This window comes from Talpa europaea, assembly GCF_964194135.1.
Source record: "Talpa europaea genome assembly, chromosome: 16".
NCBI classification, from domain to species: Eukaryota; Metazoa; Chordata; class Mammalia; order Eulipotyphla; family Talpidae; genus Talpa; species Talpa europaea.
The window spans coordinates 49226214-49234227 of NC_140084.1; the positions used below are offsets into that span (position 1 = coordinate 49226214).

The window sequence follows — 8014 nt, forward strand, 5'->3', positions numbered from 1 at the left end:
AAGCGAGCAGATACCCAGTTTCCCTTCCGGAACTACTGAATCAGGAGCACAAGGGTAAAACAACAGAGGCTCACAAGAGACTTGCAAAGATACAACATGACCAACCCTCACCCAGGGCCAGCAGGCTCCTGCAGGTCTCCAGCATCACGTCCCTGTACAGGGCCCGCTGAGCAGGCCCCAGGCACGCCCACTCCTCCTCGGAGAAGTCGATGGCCACGTCCTCCAATGTCAGCTGTCCCTGAAAGGAAAGCAGATTTCACCACGTGGACGGGGAGAGTTTTTTGAACACAAAATAAAAACTGCTTCGGCTGTGTGAGAATTAACTTTGCTGGAGTATTCTGACCAAGGTAAGATAATTTTGAACAAGTGTTCCCTAATTTTGTAAAACTAAAGCAAAATTCACCACATGTGAAGTCATTCACCGCATGGGAAGTCAGCCATTTTCCGGGACTGGCGTTTACATTCAGAGTTGAAAGGACATTACTTCCATTGAGGTCAAAAACAATTTTAACCACAAAGATACTCCTTTATCCATGAAGCAGTGGCTTCCCATTTCCCCTCTTTTGGATAGTGCCATGTTAGGTATGATCTTTTATGTCTGGGTTTCCCCTCACAATGTGGATTGTCCATGATGCAGTTTGTAGCAACTAAAATCCTTTTTTTTTTTTTTTTTATGTTTGAACTGTGGAAGCATTTAATTAACTGAGTTTCTAAACAGACCAAACAATGTTTAATTTCTATTTTTAATTTTATTTTTATATTCCCCATACAATTGCGACTCCCTTACTTTCACCCCAATCCCTCCTTCCCCCCCGCCCCCATAGTGTGTTTCTGGCTCATAGTTGTTTGTTGATTTTGATTTTTTTCTTTCTTACAGTTATTTTTCCTGGTCTCTTATTTAGCTTTTCTAGATTCCTGCTATGAGTGATAAATTCCTTTCTTACAGCAGAATAACATCCCCCTGTGTGACTGTATCATTGTACTGATTCACTCATCTCTTACTGGGTGTTGGGGCTGTTTTGTCTGATGTCAGTCGTGCTGCTGTGTTTGGGTGGAAGTGTGTTTCTGAATACCTGTTTTCAGGACTTTTCACTGTATACCTAGGAGTGAAATGACTGAGTCATGTGCTTTAATTCTTTAAGGATTTGCCACTTTCCCAGTGGCCTTATCAGCGGCATATCAGGATTCTGATTTCTTGGTGTCTACCAGTGTTGCTTGTTTCTTTCTTTACTTTTTTTTTTTTTTTTTACTTTTTTAAACTTTTTTTTAAAGATTTATTTATTTATACAAGAACTGGGGTATAGTCAGAGGCACGGGAGGCTGAGAGAATTCACCAGAGATAAAGCAGGGAGCAGAACAGGCAGATGGACCAATGACACTGCTAAGGGGAGCAGCGTGCACGACAGGAGCGGTCTGCTGAGCCATATGGGAATCTCCCTGGCCGACCGGGATCGAACCCACGCTGCAGAGGCTGCGGGACAGCTTCATAGTGTGGCGCTCAACTTGCTGTGCCCCTGGAAAGGCCCTGTTTCTTACTTTATTAGTCATCCTACTGGATGGGAAATGGTATCTAGTTAAAATTTTGCTTTGCATTTTAACTAATGAGTAATTTCACTGAACATCTTCTTATGTGCTCGTTGCTGTTTGTTCTATTCTCTGGAGAAATGTCCATCAGAGTTCTTTGATGACTTTTTCATTGGAATCTTTGTTTTTGGTTGAGTTGTAGAACTTCATATATTCTAGATACCACACCCTTACCAGATGTGTGATTTACAAATACTGACTCACACTGGTAGATGTCACTTATGGAAAAGAGTGTCCTACAGTGCACATTTATCTTGATGAACACCAATTTATTTTGTATTCTGTCATATCTAAAAGTCCACTGCCAAACTCAAGGGGATAAATATGTATCCTATTTTTATCTAGGAGTGTTACATATTTAGCCTTTTATTTTTTATTTATTTATACATACAAGAGCTGGGATGTAGGCTAGAGGTGCAGGGTGATTTACCAGAGGATTTACCAAAGTCAAAGTGGGGAGTAGAACAGGTGGATGTACTGAAATCCACTGCTGAGGGGAGCAGCAGATGAGACATGAGAAGTCTGCTGCGTTCTCTGGGTCAGCTTCCTGACCAGGGATCAAATTCAGGCCTCAGCAGTGACAGCGCTGAGACTAAACCCCTAGGCCACCAGGGAGGCCCCATAGTTAGTCTTTGATTCATTTTGAATTTATTTATAGGATGACAAGTAGAGAGGTTCAAATTCATTTTCCTTCACGTGGATTTCCAGTTGTCACAGTGCCGTTTCAGTGTTCATTTCAGTGTTTTGAGCCCTTGGTGAACAGGAATGGACTGTAAATGAATGGGTGTGTATATGTGCTAGCTCTATGTTAATCTCTTCCTATCCCAGAGTTCTAACAGAGTTAGAACTACAGTTTTGATGACTCCAGGTTTGATGTTGGGAACTTTAAGCTCTCCAAGTTTGTTCTTATGTTTCCTTTGAGTATTTGGGCTCATTACCAGTTCGTTGTTAATTTTAGTATCAGTTTTCCTACTTGTTTCCTTGATCTTTACGATAAGCTTTTCCCAAAAAGGAATGTTGAGATTTTGCTGTTGGGGTATGTATCTGACCTACACACTTGGGCTATCTTGACATTTACTTGGTTTTCTTTGTTTTTTTCCCAGTTATATTTTGTAGTTTTAAATGTGTAAATCTGTCATTTCCTTGGTTAAATTTATTTTTTTTTTAAAGAAGTTTAGTAAGAATTTTTTTTTTAAAGATTTATTTATATAAGAACTGGGGTACAAGGAGAGGCACAGGAGGGTGAGAGAATTCACTAGAGGCAGAACAGGCAGACGGACTGAAGACACTGCTGAGGGGAGCAGTGGGCGAGGCAGGAGAGGTCTGCTGCGTCATGTGGGTTTCTCCCTGGCAGGCTGGGAATCAAACTCACGCTGTAGAGACTGCTAACAGCTTCACAGCGTGGCGCTCAACCTGCTGCAATACTGGGGAGGCTCTAAATTTATTTTTTTTAATGCTGTATAAGTGTTCGCTTAAATTTAATTTCAATGTATTCATTGCTAGTGCATCTGAATACAACTGATTTTTGAGTGTTTCTATTATATACTATAACTGGTAGATTTATTATTACTAAGTTTTTTTTTTTTTTACAGTATTGGTTAGGTATTTCTAAATATTAGTTCAAGACTAGAGACAGTCTGACTTCTTTTCCAGTTTTGATACCTTTTATTTTATTTTCTGGTGTGTATTTTTCTCCTGATAGAAAGTATATGATAGTGGAAGACACTACAGGGAAGGGGGTATTTTACTTCTCACTCTATACATTGCATCACTTGTGTGGAGTTGACCTCAAAAATATACACAGGAGATGCTTAATAGAAAAAATACTTAACTAGTAGAGTCAGAATTTGACTCTAGTCTGACAACAGAAAGTTCTCCTATAATTTACCAAAACTGTAACCATCTTTTTCCAACATTCCTGCTGCGCACCAGTCCCTAACAGAACACACCGGTATGTACTCTGAGAGGGATGTGCAGTGAATTTAAAGCATCCTTGCTGTTAGACAGTTGGGTCGGATCTGTATCTCAAAAAAACAAATGGTAAAATAAAATTCCCTCTTTATTCCTTGTTTTGTTTCTAAACTTCCCATCTGTGTCAATGTTCGTATTTTGGAGTCAGAAATAACGACTCACTTATTTTAACTTCAGATGCATTTATAAAATCATACAAAGCAAGTGTCCTCTGACAGTTTTCTTTCCAGAGTGATGGGGCAACTCCGGCACATCAGCACATCTCACAGGCTCTATTCCCGGCTGCCATGGGGCCCACCCGGGGCTGTGTCTGGCCTGCCCACCGGTCTCTGACACCACAGCGCCACACCGACCACTCGTTCATCCCAAGGACGATCCCCTCCCAGGACAATTCCCTCAGAGGAGCTTCTTCCTGGGCTGCATGTCACTGGTCACAGTGAGAGCAATCTGCACGCAGATGAGAGGAGCCCGGGGGAGGCCTGTGTGTGAATGGACACTTCAGGCGGGGCCCTTCAGAGACAGACGGGTAGCAAGTCCAGTTCAGGACACTGTTTTAGGAGAACAGAGCAACTAAGAATAGTTATTTTACCTGGGAAAGAGCCATTCTTCTTTCCTTCCTCTTCCTCTGGGCTTCTTTCTTAGGTGAGATTATTCTGTGTGACAGAAACACTCATTTTAATGCTGAGAACACCCTCCCCCGCCCCCCCACCTCAAGTGCACAGAAGGGAGCGCTAGGATACAGGAAGACAGACCTCTGCTTTCACCACAACAGGAGGGGCGCAGGGACACCCACTGAATGTGGAGAACCAGTGAGTGCTGCTGCTCCTTCAGGGAGCCTGCTCTGCCCCCTGGCACACAGCCAAGGAAAGTGCCTCATCCAGCTCCTGGCTCCTCCCTCAGCAGCCAGTGATTGGTCTGGTGGCCTGTCCTCTCTTCAGTTTCGACCAACTAGGAAGGGCCACCCTGGCTGCAGTGCTCCCTACTGTGGCTCCACTGCTTTTGGCTTTGGGCCCAGGGTGTGGTGGGAGCCATGAGAGGATCAAATGCCAGGAGCTGACTCAACTAAACCTGAAGTTCACCCAGGATACAGAGAGCGCAGCTGGAAGTGGCATGTCCGTGTCTCTCACCAGTTTTCATTATTTCGGGAGGACTGGGACACATTCCAAATTCTTGCCGTAACTGGGCAGTCTCTCGCAGAAAACTGCCCGACAAACATATGCCCAATTTTTAATATCATTTCAGGGATCCCATCTGCTTAGCCTCAGACCTCTTGGGCTACTCTCTAGTACCTGTGTCACAAGTGGGCACGGTGGGGTGGGGGGTAGATATTACCAAGAAACCCTCGAAGCAGCAAAAGATGAATGAGCAGAAACTGGGTCTAAGTGGATTCTGAAATTTTGGCCTGGACAAGTTTGAGCAGAAAAGGTTTGTCTGATTCCACATTACTTTTCACAGTCCTGAGCAAGAGAAGCTTCTCTTTCATGGGTTTAATTAACCCACGTATTTAACTCCTCTTCCAGAAAAAAATAAAACAAAATGAGAAAAAGTAAGGTGGTCCTGGAAACCATGGAAGTGGGCTGCCTGTGGAGAGCAGAGCTGCGCAGTCTCTTTAGCAACAGCTGAGGGGCCAAAATCCCACAGCAATCTAGCCCGCCCTGGCTGCACCAGGAATGACAACAGGGACTTGAGGGACAACCCCCTTTCTGGAGACTTCAGTTAAGCGCACCAAACTTAACAAGCCACTAAAAGGAAGACAAGCTACTGAATAGTCAACTGTTTAGACAAGTTGTGAATGTTGGACTCTATTCATTTTTTTTTTTTAAAGATTATTTATTTATACAAGCACTGGGTACAGTCAGAAGCGCAGGAGGGTGAGAGAATTCACCAGAGCCAAAGCAGTGAGCAGAACAGGCAGACTGACGAAATACACTGCTGAGGGGAGCAGCAAGTGCAGCAGGAGAGGTCTGTGCGCCATGTGGGACCCTCACTGGCGGCCGGGATCGAACCAGCGCTGCAGAGGCTGCTAGCAGCTTTGCAGCCCAGCGCTCAACCGCTGCACCACCGGGGAGGCCCTCTGTTCATTTTCAAAAGCCCCATTTTTGTCAGAAGATTGTCCCCCATTTCTTGAAAGGGAAGAGGATGACCTGGTATTGAGTAACCTGTTTCTGCCCTCTTGATGACAGGGGTTGCAAATGGAAGTATCTTCTCATGCAATAATTAGAAAATACTGATGTCTCAATCCCTTGTTTTACCATTTATAAACCAAGTTTTTAATTAATTAGATTACAGGCCCCAAATTAGTGCTTCACAGTGTAACAAACCATATCCAGTCAACTCAATACTCACCCAGGACCTCTGCCTGGTCCACCACTGGGTTTATTCTCCGTTTGTCTTTCTCTGTCCTGTTTCTCTACTGTCTTCTTGTCCTGTTAAACCAGAATCCAACCAAGTAAATTTCAGGAGTTGACAGGCTTTTGACTGGCAGCATCACATCTAGTAAGTGGAAGGCAACTTCAAGGAGTTTTGCCAGAAACAGAAGACAGAAGGGTGCAGGAGCAGTAGTGGGGTGATAGACCTCAAACTGAATCACTTGTGCCAAGCCCAACCCCAGTCAACCAAGACTTACAATTGTGTCTTCAGCCTCTCCCTCAAACAGCCTCTGATCTGCACTATGAGATAATCTACAAGATAAAGCCCTGCACTTCCCCATGTCAGCCTAAAAATTCAGGAGGCAGTTAAAAATACAAGCACATTTACTTAGGATCAAAGATCTGCAATTTGAGGACACAGATTCTGGTAGAAAATCCAAAGTGCCCCAAAGTGGGGCGGGGGTGGGGGGGATTAGGATTTTTCATGGGAGGAAACGAGAAAGTGGTTAGAAAATAGAACTGATTAAGACTAGATAAGGCTCAACTATTTTTGGCCATACCTAGTTGGTTACTGATTCCTCCTCTGACAAAAAGGCCACAATCATTAGTCCTCAAGAACCAGTGGATTTCAACAGCTGTTTAGAAGTTTCTTGAAACAGTTGTTTCTGGCCCAGTCCAAAGATCTTAGTTCAAACAGGACAGGTAATGCGGTTTCTCTGCAAAGGCTGCCTGGCTCCATTTTCAAAATGGCTCCACAATGTCAAATTTTCACCCCCCAGAGGTAGGTGACCTTGCCTAAAACAATCCTTCCTTTTGGTCATATGTTCCTTTCTCGACCTACCTCACCCCACCCCACCCCCCCCTTTTGTCTATGAAACCCTTCCATTTTGTTCAACCCCCGAAAGAGCCTTTTTTACTTGCCAGTAGGGATGATGCCGGACTTACGAATTCATTGATCAATCAGATCCTGAGTTCTGAAAGTCAACCAAGTCCATTTCTTGCCCGCCCCTCCGCTTCCCCGTCATTTTGTTTCCCTGCCTTCCGCTCCTCTCCCCGGACAGAGTCCTGGGCACTGCTCGGGGAAGCGCAGACACGGCGCCCGCTAAGCAAAGGTGCCGACTAGGCCGCGGTGGAGGCGGCAGCTCCGGGCTCCGCTGCGGCGAGGCCGCCGGGCTCCCCCGCCCCCCCAGACCCTCCGCTCCCCTCCGGCCGGGCCCGCGCGCCCCCACCCCAGCCCTCGCCCCTCCTCCGTCGCTCCAGCTGGGCGAGGCCCGAGCCGGCCCGCCGCAGGGGCAGGGTCCGCGGGCGCGGCGACCGGCCTCGGCGACCCGCAGGGCGTCTCCGGGGGAACAACGGGCAGGGGCGTCCCCGCGCCGTCGGGCGGCGCCCACCGCAGGGGGGCGCGGGGGCGCCATGGCGGCCGGCGCCGCGCGAAGACCAGCTCGCCGCCGGCGGGGCGGGCGGCGACACGGAGCTTAACTTACGGGGCGGCCCGCGCGCTGGGCGTGGAGGTGGGGCCTGGAGGCCGCGAGCGGGCCGGCTGCACCAGAAGGACCGGGACGCGCCCGCGCCCGCGCCCGCGCCGCGGCGACCCCGCTCCCGCCGCCGCCGCCGCCTCTGCAGGGACCTGCGCGTGCGCATGCGCGCCGGCGCGGCCGGCCTGCGGGCGGGGCTTGTGCGGGGACTCGGCCACTGGGGGGCGGGGCCCTGGGGCGCTGCGAGGAGAGGGACGCTGGGTGGGCCCGGGCTAGGCTCGTGAGGGCGAAAAACGGGCTTTGATGCGGGGGCGGAGCTTGGAAGGGGCGGACGCGGCCATTGACTCGGGGGGGCGGGAGTCGGACATTTATGTGGGGCCGGGGCCGCTGGCGACCGGGACGTGGCAGCGCGGGGCGGGCGCGGGGCGGGCGCGGGGCGGGCGCGGGGCGGGCGCGGGGCGGGCGCGGGGCGGGCGCGGGGCGGGCGCGGGGCGGGCGCGGGGCGGGCGCGGGGCGGGCGCGGGGCGGGCGCGGGGGCGGAGCTTGGGAGGGGCGTGGTGCATTGTCGCGGGGCGGGGCTTGTGAGAGGGCGGGACGAGGACACTGACGCGGGGC

General features: G+C 49.0%; 1 long non-coding RNA gene across 1 annotated transcript; it reads right to left on the reverse strand.

The window, feature by feature from the left end:
* Positions 1 to 4179: 4179 nt before the first annotated feature.
* On the reverse strand, positions 4180 to 7483 carry LOC311186651. The gene is made up of 3 exons (XR_014617106.1): positions 7409 to 7483; positions 5902 to 5981; positions 4180 to 4208 (listed from the first exon to the last, which is right to left on the reverse strand). It is a non-coding gene; the product is annotated as an uncharacterized lncRNA (long non-coding RNA).
* Between the last annotated feature and the right edge of the window lie 531 nt (positions 7484 to 8014).